Below are 13,445 nucleotides of genomic sequence, written 5' to 3'. Positions count from 1 at the left end.
GTCCCCGGCAATGCCACCCTTTGTCCCATTCTTGAGATCCTTCAAAGACACTAATCCTAAACTTTAAATTGATGCTAGGTTTCTTGTTTGTGGAATCAAAGAATGAACTTAACAAACACCCAAGGTAAGAGAGCCAGGGAGAGGCTTTTATTTAGAAATAAAGTGAGAGGACTCTTTCACACTGGGAGGGGGCAAGAGAGCCGGGGGTGGTGTGTTGTCTAGGGGATTTATAGGCAGTTGAGGATTTTTGGGAATTGAGGGCTTAGGTGTGGACTTGTACCACCTGCCCTGCCCTCAAGGTGGGCTGTTTACAGTGAAGTCACAGGGTACACTGAGATAACCCTTGCAGAACACTCAAACATTCCAGGCCAAGTTGCTCCTGGCCTTTTGACCTTTAACTGATCTCACCTGAAGATGTCTATATTCCTAGTCTAGTATCTTTACCCTAGAGAATTAGTGTGACCTTGACTTTGCATAATGCTGAACAGAGAGTTTCAATAGGGACTTTACACTGTTACATTGCTCTGACTGTAAATACATTGCCTTGCTTTTTCTGGAGGCCCTCACCCCACTCTGTCTAAGCCCCTGGTCCCTGTCTCGAAGTGCTCCTCCTCGCTGAGGCTGCCTGCACTCCCCTTCTTTGACTGTGTACTTTGCCTTAAATAAAGACTTCTTCCTGCTCAACTTGCTGCATTTTGTCTCTGCACTCATCCAAGACTCTTGGGAGATTAATAAGCAACCCCTTTAACCAGTGCTAAGCATCTTTGTTACTTCACTATTTCATTCAGTTTTCTAGACATAAGCATTAGTCTTCTCTCTCTGTTTTACTTCAGTCAAGCAGGGAAGGGCTACTAAGATCTTGATTTGGGCTTGCAAGTTCCCATCGCCTGGGTGACCCAGACAGGACTGCAGCCGTATTATCATGCTCTTTAGTAGCCTGCCCCCAAATGTCCTTTCTTTGCTTTGGGTAAGTTCTCAGAACATAATCTCTGAGGCTCCCCCCAATCCTGAGGTGGTAGGGGCTTAGTATCCATGCCATGCAGATTTAAACAAACGTTGGATGCCAGGAGTTGGCAAGGGATTTGCCCTGTGCCCAGCAGGAGTTCAACAAACTTTCCTTCCCTCCTTCATTTCTACCTTTCTCTCTACTGCCTGAATAGCTTCTGCCATTCACTAACATTCTCACTTAAATGAATTCCTTCTTTACCTATAGTGGTCTGACCTCGTTGAGAGCTATTTCTGTCCAGGCTGAGGTTTCACCTAGTATGCAGGAAGAGACCTACCCAGATGCAGCTGCCCGGCAATACAACAACCCATTGGAGGCGTTTGTGGAATTAATGGGATTAATACATAAATCAAGTAATGTAGAAATCAAATGTACAAATATATATGACTTGATTGTTTTTCCTCCAACTCTTGATGTGTGATCAAAAACAGAATGATTAGAGCCAAAACAGTTCCTACAACTCGTGACTGCCCTTGCATCGTTTTGGTATCCTTGAGGAGCCTCACACCCTAGGGCTAGACTCAAGGTCAGATAATGATTGTGTGTTGATCACGTGTTGAACCTCCTACTCAGAATTCTTTAGATATTTAAGTTCATTTGCTCAATAAATATGAGGAGTGCCTTTTCAGTGTTACTCTTGTGCTGTGACACCTTGAGTCCCCTGGCTGGCCTTTCAGACCTTCAGCATTCTGTCGCCTTCCCTCCAAATCTGCGGGTCAGAGGGATGGGGGAGCCGAGAGGCATTCCATCTTCCCCACTTCAGACTTCTAACCAGATATGTGCATAGCCTCCCCACACACCAAAAGTCCCTACTCGAATAGCAAACACTTGGTCTTACTGTGTCTGCCCCAGAAGGTAGTGAAGTCTCAGGTTGTTTGAAATAACAGCCCCTCACTTTCAGCACCCACACCATTCCCCTCTCATGTAACGGGAATAACTGGTTGCACTCCAGTTCTCTTTCCTTATCCAAGAAATCTTCCTCTGAGGAGCCAGTCAAGACTTACTTGCCTATAGAGCCTTTGAAGCTTAAACAGAAAAAGCTTTTAGTTTCCTTAACCAAGCATCCTAGCAACTTTTCAGGAACATTAACAATTAGGAAGTGGCCGATGTTAGATGCCTGACATATGTTAAGTCCTTGCAATTCCACAGGGACTGTTATGTGTAAAATGAAAATAATGATGGTACTTTTAGAGTAGTTACGAAGATCAAATAATATCTGGCACATAGCGGGAGGTCAATAATTAATGTCGAATTGATGAATGAATTGATAACCTGAGAGCTATGCAAGACCTAATAATGGATAAATCCCACAAGTGACTGTCTCTCATCTGCTGACCAGTGACTCACCATCTTGCTAGATGCCAATAGATTGAAATTTCTTCCTCCTTTAATTCAAACTTACACCCTTCCAACTTCTACCCCTGGATCCAGGCTCAGCTTGAAGGAGTCACACGATACAGAATCAGATACCTGGGGCTCCATTTTCTTTACTCCACAACACCTAGTTTCTTCTTGGGGTGGGCTCCCACAGGTAGCTAGGAAAATTGATGCCCTTGCACACACACACTCACTGTGAAAACAAAAAATCTCAGAAACATTAAACTCCTGCCAAAGTTTTATTCCAGATTTGCAGGACAAAAGACCGCAAAAGGAAAATGCATGTTCAAAAAACCAATCTTAGGAAAAGGCTCTTTTAGAAATAGAAAGGAATATCTAGGTAAGTGAATCTCAAACGTTAGCTGCCTTAGAATCTCACTTGGGGAGGCTTGATAAAACACCTACTGCTGGAAGACTCACAGACTCCAAGAGACTAGTGCTTACCAAAGGGGAGGGATGGGGGAGAGTACATAGGGAGGGAGGGAGAAGGGGATTGTGGGGTATCATGATAGGCGCACGTGGTGTGTGTGGGGTCACGGGGAAGATAGTGTAGCTCAGAGAAGACAAATAGGGACTCTGTGGCATCTTACTACACTGATGGACAGTGACTCCAATGAGGTACGGAGGGGATTCAATAATAAGGATGAATGTAATAACCCTATGGATGAACGTAATAACCATATTGTTTTTCTGGTGAAACCTTCATAAGAGTGTATATCAATGATACCTTAATTTTAAAAAACGGACAGAAGAGGTATAGTGATTGCAAACAAACAACAAAAAAAAAACCACCTACTGCTGGAAGCCAGAGTAACCGATTTTGTAAGTCTTGGGTGGGGTCCAGAATTTGCATTTCTAACTAGATACCAGATGAAGATGAGACTAGTGGTTGGAGGACCTTTCTTTGGAGACTCCTGGTTTAGAGTCCAAGTAAAGTTGCGTAGGTGTACAATTAATTTCACAAAGCAGTAAAGCTGCCACGCCTTCACCCACTAGCCAAGTAACCCTTGGTTGTGCCAAGCGGGGTGCCCAGGCTGCCCCTCTAATTAGAACTGCGGAGCAACGCGGTTCCCTTCGCGGTGGAGGGTAGACGGGGGTCATTTGATCAAACAGCTGAGTTTCGCTTTCAAAATTGGGATGCTTTGGGATGAAGTTGTCTTTCTGGCTCCGCCGACTGCTTTCTGACACCAGCCCCCAAGGAAGTGCTCCCGCCGCGGCGCGCAGCAACCCGGGACGCGCCCGCGCGGGTCTCCAGGCCGCAGGCTACGCGCCGCGCACACGCAGGCCGCTCTCCGACGTCCACCCGGAAGGCATCCCGGAAGTGACCGCTCCTGGGGTGACTGGGAAGGAAGTGGCTTTCCCACACCTTTGCCCTTTAAATCCGTCTTCACCTGAGCTGACGTTAATAATGCCGGGTTACCCCGGGCAGGGGGTCCTAGAAATTTGACGTGAAGTGAAAAAAAACATATATATATATATATAGCAAGCGGTCTGCCGAAACCCGGGATCGAACCAGGGACCTTTAGATCTTCAGTCTAACGCTCTCCCAACTGAGCTATTTCGGCTCCCGTCTGGGTTTTTCTAGAGTAATCTATCACTGCACTCCACGCGCCCGCCCGTTCCTCCCTCGTCCGGTAATCGTTTCAGGCCCTTCTTCTTTATCATATTGACTAATTACGACGGAGTTCTTCCGTTTTGCTCCTTACAAGCCGTGATGCGGTGCGCTGTTCACCTTACTTTCTTCGGGATAATCCGGGCTTCTGACCTGACCACCACCAGCAGGGATGACGAACGTGCGCGCGTGCGGGCCGCCGGATGGGCCGTGGGGCTGCCGCGGGCCCTGCGGCCGGCCGAGCTGGGGTGTCGGGGCCGCGACCCCGCCCCGCGCTCGGCAGCTCCTCCGCCAGCGGGTCCCGGCCCCCGGGGCTGCTTGCCCCGTCCCCGCGCAGGCTGGTACCCGGGCGAGCCCCCCGCCCACGCCTCTGTCCTGGGGCGCACCCGTTTATCAGATGGGGATGGAGGTATGGACAAGGGCCCGGAGGCAGGACTGCAGCCTCCCTGTGATCCTGCCTCCAATGCGTGCCGTCAGCCTGCCTCCCCGCACGGCCTCCGCCAAAGCTGGGCGAGCTCCTGCAGGACCGTCATTTTGTCAGTAGCAAGTCCTACACCAGCAAGAAAATGTTTTTGAAGCATCTGCTCCGTACCCTGCACAGACATTCTGCAATGCCCTAACATCCTATTTTATATTTGTTTCTCTCCAATTACATTGTAATGCTCTGAAGGCAGGGATGGTTCTCGTACCGCCCTTTAGTCCGCTCCTTGGAGCTCTGCCTTTACGTGGAAGAGTCAGAGCTGATTTGGAGGGATAGGTGCGCACACGCATGCATTCGAATGTGAACGAAAAAGAAAAAAAAAAGGTATATTCGAAGTGCTTGCAATCTCTAAAACGGAGAGTCGATTTCTCGGATCCTTTGTTGTGCCACATCCAGATAACAGAAGAGCTTGAGATTTGGAAGTCATTGGCGGAGGAAGGGAAGGAGACTAAAGAGAGTTTGGGAATAGACATGGACTTTGAAGGCTTTGGGAGGCTTGGAGTGGAAGGAGAAATTTGGAGATGCGGAAAGAGGTCTTTTACAGGCGTTCTTGTATGTCACGAATATACCTACCTTTCACATTCTCCTCAAAACACTGCAGGAAAGATTTGAACCTGGGTGACTGGGAAAGGGGCAGGTAACTTTTGGTGGGATTTGGGGTCCGGGGAGGGAGGGAGAGAAGGTCCAGCGTCTGAGGGGAAATGGAGGGAAAAGGATAGAAATAAGAGACAGAAGAGCACAACCAATAAACTTCACCTTTCACAATTTAATGTGATAAGATTCTTTGCAAAATACAAGAAAATAAAGATATAACAGCGACTATTCATTGAGTAAAGGTGGATCTCAGAATATGTGTTGTAATGTGTGTCATGGGTTACCTGGTATCCAGATGCCCAGGACAGTCCTTGTTTACATTTCTTGTCCCAGAATCCTGTCACGGTAGCACTCCTTGTCCTCTTTAAAGTCTCCTAGAATGGCTGGAAAATAACAATGTGATCACCCAGTTTATAAACCGAAATAGAACATAATGCTACAAAATGAACTATACTAGCCTTCACCCTTATGAAAAGATTTTTAGCATCAACTCAACTTCTTGTTGCTGTTCTACAAAGAAGACTGGAAGTCTCTAGAACTCAGTGTCACAGTCTCTAAAGTGTACAGCCCAACACCCTGGAGTAATGCCGTAGAGAATATTCTACATTTTTGAGGGTGACCCAGTGATACTGGACATCTGTGGGACACTGCACAGATGACTAGATAGTTCATATTTCTGGAATAGATTGCTCCACATTTCTTTCAGTGATGTCACCTGCTCACGAAACTAGGTTTTTATCAATTGTGAGAAAAAGCAATTGCCTATGAAAATAAATACGTAACAGGAAAATAAGAGTTGTGCCCAATCTGCTCCAAGGCTTGAGAAATTGTGCTGGGGTACACATCCCATTGGTAAATAATGATGGTTGTTTAAGAATGAAGTATTCTAACCTTTCTTTTAATTGATTGTACAATTTTTTCCCTAACAGTTACAAAGTTGTTGGCCATAAATACTTAGTAAGTCGTTTGGGCATGAGTACTTAATAAAAAGAGCAGTTCAGTACTGCTTTTGGCCTGGGGGTACTGGAAAAAATTACTGAGACACTATGAGGATTATAAATGGAGAAAGTTGGGAAACTTCTACTTACTTCCTTAGTGTTGACTGCAAGAATAAAAATTATTCCTGAGCTTGGAAGAAAATCTGGCTTTGCTCAGTAGGATTGCAGAAGCAAGAAGAACCATCAGGACTTCCACAGGACGAACGCTGGGGCTGAAGTGAAGTGCATACCTGGGCCCACACATTGCAGTAGGAGACAGATGACAAGGAAGTTGGTAGTCAAAGAGCGTAAGATGCTGAAGAGGATTCCATGTTGCAAAGAAGCTTTGCATGGGCTGCAGTTCTGTTTTCAAATTAGCTCAAAGATATTGGCCAACTCCAGTCTAATTACATATGATAACTATGAAAACTAATTATGAGAACTAAAAGACATCAGAGTCTTCTCACAATACAACCAAAGAGAGTATGTTGTATATGGCTATAGCACCTAATAAATTTTTAAATTGCTGTCAATTGATAATCTGTCCTTAACTTAGCTCTTGGGACCCCACAGCATACACACAAAAAATAGTGCTTGTTTTGATTTGCTTCTGATTTAAATCAATGTTTCTCCAAAGTGTTAAAAAGGTGGGAGTATATCAAAAGGTTATAGGAGCCAGTTTGATGGAGCTCCCGCTGACCAAAACTGGAACAATCCAAGCATAAAAGTAAATATGGAGAGTGATAGATTATTTATCCTTTGAATAAAATAAAAATTCATTAGTACAGTGATGGAGGGAGGAGACTGAGAGTTCTGGCTTTCAGGTGAATCGCTTGCATGGACTCATAAACGGGTGTTGGAGGAGAGTGGTGCCGTTGGACATCATCATTTTCCAAGCATCGACATAAACACTGGCTCAGTCAAGGATCACTAATGGTTGGTAAGGCTGGGAGAAAGCTCTATGATGAGCAGGACCATGGCACGGTCTCCAAGTATCTCTCCCGAAACGCTGGACAATTCCTTCATCTAGTCATCAAGATTAATTAACATCACCAATGAAGGACCCTCAGACTTGTGACTCCTAATGTGCTTCCCAGAAAAGGATACAACATCACTTACCTAGTGGTCCAGCCACAAGTGCATAACCTGACTTTAATCATGAGTCAACACTAAACAAATCCAAAATAAAGGTTTTCTAGTAAATGACTGGCCTGTCTTCCTTTGAATGGTTATGTTCAGGAAAGCCAAGCCAAGCCGAGGAAGTGTCCCAGATGGAAGGAGGCATGACAATAAGAAGCTGTATGTGATCCTGGACTGATTCCTCTTCAGGTGGGGAACTGCTTTACAGGATATTACTGGGACAATTGAAGAAATTGGAACATAGGCTATAGATAACAGAAAAGTGTCATATCAATGTTAAATTTCTTGAAGTTGGCAAAAACTTCCTGATAGGTAAGAAAAATCTTGTTTTTAGAAAATACATATGGAAGTATTAAGGTATAAAGAGATATCATGTCTGCAATCTACCCTCAAGCGGCTCAGAAAAATAATATGTGTGCAAATATATGGCGAGAAATAAAGTGTATGGAGAAAATATTAAAAGTTGGTGAATCTGGGTAGAAGATACATGGGACTTCTCTGAATCATTTTGTAGCTTTTCTGAAAATTGAAACCTCAGAATTAAACAAAGGGTTTTTTTTTTTGTGCTCTTCTTCTGGAGCCACACAATTTCAGTTAAAATAATCGTAATGCTACAGATGGATGAGAACTTAAGGTAATTTAGCCTGATACACAAATTTTACATATCAGAAAATGGAGGCCCGGAAACACTATAAATAACTTGGTTAAAGTCACTGTCTTAGGCAGCTTGGGCTGCCAAAACAAAGTTCCATGGTTAGGATGGTTTAACTAACAGGTATTTACTATCTCACAGTTTGAAGGCTGGGAAGTCAAAGTTGAAGGTGCCAGTCAATTAGGTTCCTGGTGAGAGCTCTCTTCTGGGCTTGCACATGGCTCTTCTCTGTGTGCTCACATGGTCTTTTTTTGGTGTGTGTGCATGAAAAAGAAAGAGATCTCTGTCTTCCTCTTCTTATAAAGACACCAATTATTCTGGATTAGGACCCCACACCCATGACCTTTTTGACCTTATTGTCTCCTAACGCCTTTTTTCCAAATAGTCATAATGGGTTAGGGCTTCAACATATGAACTGGTGTGTATGAGAGGGGATCAAGATTCAGTCCAAACCAGTCACAGAATTTGGTGCAGAACTGACTACTGTCCCATAAAGAATATGCTTCAGCTTGCACAAAATGCTCTTATATTTTTTTAAAAGAAAGATCCTATCTCAAATAAAAACTGGCATGAGAGTCTAAATCCCAAACTAGAATTTGAGTTTAGGGCTCAGCTTTTTCTTGACACTTTTTTTGGGGGCATGTTTATGCACTCTGAAGTTGTCTGTGTGTAGAAAAGAATACCAAAGTGATTTCTCCAAAGTTATATATTAAAGTCGTAATTTAGGGGGAGAAGTATAAAAGAGTTAATAGTTTGCAAATATCATCAATGTGCTGAGTTGATCCAAATAATGTACTTTTTTAAATCCATTAAACAACAAGTCAATAAAGACTTCATTGTTTTTTGTTTTTATTGAATCACATACATCGCTATAAGCCTCTGAGTATACTTACCAGGCCAGAAACAATTAAGTCAATTATACTCAAGAACAACCTACCAAGCTTTTCCTATATAACTAATCCAATCCTCCCACACCATCAAACAAATGTCTAACTAGCCATGTGGATTTTGCACAATGCCCTAAAGGCCAGAAAACTTGGATTCCATACTTTCAGTTTTAGAGGCCCTCTTTAAATACTGTCAGCTTAATTGCTTGTCTTTCTTTTTTGATGAAGTAGCCCAGCACCCCAGCTACATCCCTGCCCCATCTTCCCATGCCACCCCTATTCAACAATTAGGGGATGAGGCCTGATAATTCACCCAAAGAAGTAGGACAAAATAACACTAACACAGTATTTTCCTAAATTCTTTGATAATTAAAACAAACAAACAAGAAATAAATCAGTCTCTTCCTTTGCACCAGTGAAGATGCACAAGATGGAGTTAAATGACCAGAGGCTCAAAAAGGGAGCCTGGGACCCTGAAGCCCCTGTGCTATTTGGCCCTGACGCCCGTCCAAACTTCCAGGTGCCCCTGTCTTTGCTCTCCACAGCCTTCACCCACATCTCTGGTCCTGTTGTTTTATATCTTATACCCCCAATTACATGCCTACCCCTGGCCAATCTTGATACACCTCACTTCACTCAGGAGCCTTGATGACGAGTGAGCTCTTCACTATGATTTCTCCCTGTCTTCCTTGCACACAGGGGCAGATTTTCTAGAGCACTTTTTGTAGATGGGTGGGATGTGGTGAGAGGAAGGGACAATGAAGCTTTACTGTTTCCTGTGGGCTGGATGTCGGCAGGACTCAGCAGTGTGATGGAGAAGCTTCCCCACACCCAGGCCCCTCTGTCCTGCATTTGGAGCTGCCAGGCCACATTTCCAGGGCTCTCCTAAATTAGGGGACAGAAGGCAGGGCCCAGACCCCACATTGCACCACTTAGCTATCCAGCCCACTGTCATCATTAGCAATTAGAAAAGTTGACTATACCCACTTTTCCCCCACCACCAAAGGCTGCATGTGACTCAGAGGGGGCTGCAGCTCCACTCATTCTTCCCCATGGCCTCCCATTGGTAGTGCAGGGTCCACTTCTTCCCTGATGGCAGGAGGGAACCTGTCATACCACAGACTAGGTAGTGGCCTATTCAGACTACACATGTTGCCTTCCTAAAAATGATTAGATGGATGACTGGATAAGGAGGAATGCTTTGACTTGGGGACAACAGATGCTTCCCTGCTTGTTTTATAAGGAAGGCAAGAAGTAAAATCAAAGTATTGTTCCTTGTCTCAACAATAAGTAAACACTGACATTCAATCACATCAGTGCCTCTGTAATATTTGCAGAATGACTGCCCATCAGCTGAGACCATAGTTTCTACTCCAAGTGTGAGTTGATGAAAGTCCACATAGGTTAATGATTCCCAGTGTCACACAGTTATTTGGTGACAGAGGTGGGTCCAGAACTCAGATCTGAGCTCCCAGGCCAGAGCTGTCATACTGAACTATGCTTGCCCCATATTAGACCAGTCTTTTCCAAAATACAGCAGTTCATTTAAATCAATGATCCACATGCACTTTGGGGACATCAGATTTAGAGACAAACTGTCTCCTTGACCTTACCCAACGCTGAGTCTTCCTGCTTACAGCGACCTGGCTCATTCCCCCAACACAGGAAGAAACTTTATGCCAACATTGTTCTGAGCATCTAGAGGTCTGGTTGCTTTCAATTAACTCTGTCCTAGTGAAAATCTGGGTTCAGAAAAGGAGCTGCTGGAAATCATTCCTACTTCAGGGTAAATAAAAGTCCTTCAGTCCATTTTTATGGACCTTGGTAGTGTACTATGACGTGCATAGTATCGCCTATGAGGCCTTTTGCCAAAAAATGTTTGACCTGAAACTACTCAAGTAGTTTATATTTTTATAATAAAAGTAGTTTATTATTTTTATAATAAAAGTTTGGAAAAACTACTTCTGAATTTTAATGCTATTTTTCATTAAAGCTTAAAGAACTCTGCTCCTCATTAATGGGATTTTAGACATCAGAAAGTAACTAGGGATATATTTTGCAAGAGCAGAGGGGCCCTTCCCCAAATCCATAATCAGTCTAAGTAGTTCTTTTGTCTGTCTATTGCTAAGGGTTGTCCTGTATATACCAGGACCATATTTTTGGAATCACCAAATCAGGACATGTGGTCTGACAAGGACTTTTTCTCTTCTACTTTGACTCACATGAAAGCTTTACAAAGGCATAAAAGTCAAACCATGTGTAGATGTGAATTTTTTTGAGTATTTAATATATAATGAATCACCTTTCTTGAAAAAATAGCACAATGGAATGAAATTATGGTGTTTCGAGAGGATTTGGAACAGTTTCCACCCCTTGTAGTCAGCTCCAATGTGATTTGCAGCAAAATCATTCTTTAACTCTACAAGGTCAATTTAATAATCTATCATGACATATGCTAGGGATAAAACTGTCTTCCTTGTCCTTTATTCTTAACTTTCAACTCCCTTTTTGAATCAGGCTTTCAGTTTTGACCTTCACAATTACTAAGGAAAATCAGATTGTAGTAATTAGAACACTGCAGAAACATCATCTAAAACTATAGTTTGATTAGTCCATTAACTGAAGGAGCCAGAATTTCAACTCTTGAGAATTTTAAACTGATTTAATTTTAGCTCTGTGGTACACTGTTCTTTTTTATGATTGCTAAAATATTTGTGGAGTCAGAGGTAGCATACTTATTTAGAATGTTACCAGGACAAAAGAAAAACCTGCAGAGCAGCAGGTTAATTTAAGGGAAATGGTTATTTTCTAAAGATTAACACATGGAAGTTTCACTTGATATGTTAACATCCAAATAGCTAGAATGAACACTTTGGAGGCATTTTTGTGGGCAAAGAAAAATTGCTTCATATTTTCACTTAAATCTGTTCTATTTTTAAAAATGTGAAGGTCAAAATTCCAGAAACATTCATCAAAGTTTAAAATTTGCCGGAAAAAGAAAGATGTTTCTCAAGGGCTTATTTGGCCTATTTTATTTCATAGTTCCCATCTCTGTAAATTTCATTGTTTTAATCTGAAAATGTGCTTTCCTTCTCTCCAGCCCAGATAGTTAATTCTGACAATTATGTTCAGATTTCCTCCTTGGAACAATGTTTTCATTCCAAGTCAATAGAAAAAAAAAACTGAGCAAAGTGTAGAACTTACTAGACAGTTGATTGGAGGGTTTTCCATCAGTTTAGAGACCACGAATTAGAATTGCTTCTTTTACTCCTTAAATCTGACCAAATTAAGTTGGGATGATGAAAAGGGAGCTTCCCACTTTCTGCATTTAGGGTAGAAAGACTATGTTGGTAAAATAGATTATTTTCCACAGTTGGGTAAACTCGTTTTTTGAGTGTGTCAGTTAGAACATAAATGCGTTAGCTATAAACACAGCTATATTAGAAATACTGTTAAAGCTAAGAAAAGATCGAAGAACTATGATTCAAAGATACAAGTTTCTACAATGAAGGAAAGTGGGGACTAAAGATCAGTTCATCTAAATGACAATGCAATAATAAGCAAAATCAGTAGCAAACATAGCGCTTGCAAAGCTGGTTTACCTTTGAAAGTGTGGGGTTCAAGGAAAAGGTGATCTTTAATGCATGTGAAAAAGCAAGGGGTTTTGTCTGGAGTGAGGATGGAGAGCAGATGTGTGTGTGTGTGTGTGTGTGTGTGTGTGTGTGTGTGTGTGTGTACAGACAAGCAGAGAGAACCCGAGAGAGAACACAACAACAAGAACCGTGTGTGTGTGTGTGTGTGTGTGTGTGTGTGTGTGTGTGTACAGACAAGCAGAGAGAACCCGAGAGAGAACACAACAACAAGAACCGTGTGTGTGTGTGTGTGTGTGTGTGTGTGTGTACAGACAAGCAGAGAGAACCCGAGAGAGAACACAGCAACAAGAGCAACAAGAACCTGCTCCTTTAAAGCCCTACAAAAGCATAGTGATGCTGAGTGTCCAGGTCCTGGGATACAGAGATGACTACACTCCCAGGACCAGGCCAGGGGCCCTCGAACCTGTCAACAGATGAACCAAGTGTGGTCATCACATGGAGCGTAGTCCTCAACACCGCAGGTGAGGCCAACTTCGGTGAGCAGGTGACTCTAGGTGGGGTTTTGAAGGTTGACCAGTTCCTCAAAGAAGAGGAAGGTGCACTTCTGACAGGGTGGACAGCTGCACAGAGGCACGGGGCTTTCAAAGGGCCTGGAAGGGCCGGGCATCATGAGGCCTGTGAAGGCAGCTGTGGAGGCAGCAGCAAGGAAGGAGGGAGGCTGGGCGCACATTGCCTTTGGCATTTGGAGCATTGGCTATGGGGAACCAGAATACATTTTCTACACCAGGGAGTGGTTTGACTCATGAAAATACAAGTCTGGCTGTTACCAGCTGAGATGCTGTTTTTCCCAGGATCGTTTCTTGGAGGTGATGAAGAATGAAGCCAGCAGACAAGAGTATGGAGCAACCAGCAAAGTTTAATGAAAGAGTGAAAGAAGAAAGAAAAGCTCCCCCTTATCAGGAAGGAGGGCCCAAGGGAGGAGGCCAATAGAGCTGCGGTGTCTAGGGTTTATAAGCACAGAAACGGAGTAAACCACACAAGCGGCTGGGAGTTGTTGCTAGGGCCTGTTGCTATAGCTGAGCTCAGATCAAAGGAAAAGAAAAACTGCCTGTTTTCTCAGGCTGAT

At 43.4% G+C, this 13,445-nt stretch overlaps 1 non-coding gene across 1 annotated transcript; it reads right to left on the bottom strand.

The window, feature by feature from the left end:
- Positions 1-3,875: 3,875 nt before the first annotated feature.
- Positions 3,876-3,948, bottom strand: TRNAF-GAA (transfer RNA phenylalanine (anticodon GAA)). The gene has a single exon. It is a non-coding gene; the product is annotated as a tRNA-Phe (tRNA).
- Between the last annotated feature and the right edge of the window lie 9,497 nt (positions 3,949-13,445).

The sequence above is a fragment of the Manis javanica genome, chromosome 9, assembly GCF_040802235.1.
Source record: "Manis javanica isolate MJ-LG chromosome 9, MJ_LKY, whole genome shotgun sequence".
Classification (NCBI taxonomy): domain Eukaryota; kingdom Metazoa; phylum Chordata; class Mammalia; order Pholidota; family Manidae; genus Manis; species Manis javanica.
This window is presented reverse-complemented; position numbering and strand designations above follow the sequence as displayed.